We start from the raw sequence: 1,709 nt of genomic DNA, 5'->3' as shown, positions 1-1,709 counted from the left end.
TGCAGAACTCGTAAGTCGCTTTGGATGAAAGCGTCAGCTGCTAAATGACTAAAATGTATGACTAAATGTAAACGTAAATGTAATCGGGGCACTGAAGGTCAAGGTCTGCCCTCGAGATAAACGCGAGCGCACGCACACACACACACACACACACCGCACACACCACACACACACACACACACACACACACACACACACACACACACACAGCACACACACACACACACACACAAAAGTATCCTAACTACTTGCAAACAAACTGCTCAGACATGGAGCATGAAACACAGGGTATCTTTACTGCTGGTCATAAAGCCTTTTCAACGTGTGTGTGTGTGTGTGTGTGTGTGTGTGTGTGTGTGTGTTGTGTGTCTGTGTGTGTGGCGGGGGGGGGGGGGGGGTACAGTACCTGAAAGTGCTAAATCTGGTTAACTACACCCCCCCCCCCCCCCCCCCCCCCCCAATGCTACACTGCTTTTATGGGCGCCAATCCTCACAAGCACTCACCGGGGAGGGCACACTCAAATCTATTTTAACCCAAAACCTCATTAAACGTCGGTCGTTATATACGTTGAAGGAATCGGCTTGATTGCGTGTAAGGCTCTCCAGATGACGGCTGCTGGAACCGCGTTGGCACGAGCGAGCGGCTCTCTCTCTCTCTCTCTCGGAGCGCCAGCGGGACGTTTCCGACGCCGCAGGATCAATATACGACCTCCCGGATGAGCTCACTGTTTGAACGTTGAATCACTCGGTTTGCATTTCAGTGGAATAGAACATGTGAGGGTTGGCAGCGCTGCTGCTGACAGACACATGAAGGATGTTCCAGAGCGTGTAGTATAACTCCCTCTCTCTCTCTTTCTCTCCCTCTCTCTTTCTCTCCCTCCCTGCCTCCTTTCTCCTGCCTCTCTCTCCCTGCTCTCTCTCTCCTGCCTTTCTCTTTCTACCTATCTCTCACCCTCTCTCTCTCACCCCTCTCTCTTCTCCTCTCTCTCTCTCTCCTCTTCTCTCCATTCTCCCTCTCTCCTCTGTCTCCTCCCTGCCCCTCTCTCTCCCTGCCTCTCTCTCCCTGCCTCTCATCCCTCTCTCTCTCCTGCCTCTCTCTCTCTCTCTCTCCTCTCCTCCCTGCCTCTCTCTCCCTGCCTCCCTCCCTCTCCCCCTCTCTCTCATCTATCCCTCTCTCTCACACTCTCTCTCCCTCTCTCTTCTCTCTCTCCCTCTCTCTCGCTCACCCTTCCTCTTTCTCTCTCCCTCCACTCTTCTCTCTCATATCCTCTCCCCCTCTATCTCTCTCTCAACTTCTCTCTCTCCATCTCTCTCCATCTCCCTCTCACCCCTCTCTCTCTCCCTCCACCTCTATCTCTCCGCTCTCTCTCCCCCTTCCCCCTCTCTCCCCTCACCTCCCCCCTCCCTCTCTCCATCTCTCTCTCTATCTCTCCCTCACCTCCCCCTCTCTCTCTCCCTCCCTCCCTCTCTCTCCACCCTCTCTCTCTCACCTTCTCTCTCTCCCTCCCTCCTCCCTCCACCTCTATCTATCTCTACCTCCCTCTCACCTCCCCCTCTCTCCCTCCACCTCTCTCTCTATCTCTCCCTCCCTCCACCTCCTCTCTCTCCCTCCCTCCACCCCTCTCTCTCTCCCCCTCTCTCCCCCTCTCTCTCCCTGACCCCCCGCCACCACCTCAGATAGAACAGAATCACTCTTGTTTATTCCCTCC

This window comes from Notolepis coatsorum (genome assembly GCF_963971535.1).
Source record: "Notolepis coatsorum genome assembly, chromosome: 11".
In the NCBI taxonomy this organism is placed as follows: Eukaryota; Metazoa; Chordata; class Actinopteri; order Aulopiformes; family Paralepididae; genus Notolepis; species Notolepis coatsorum.
This window is presented reverse-complemented; position numbering follows the sequence as displayed.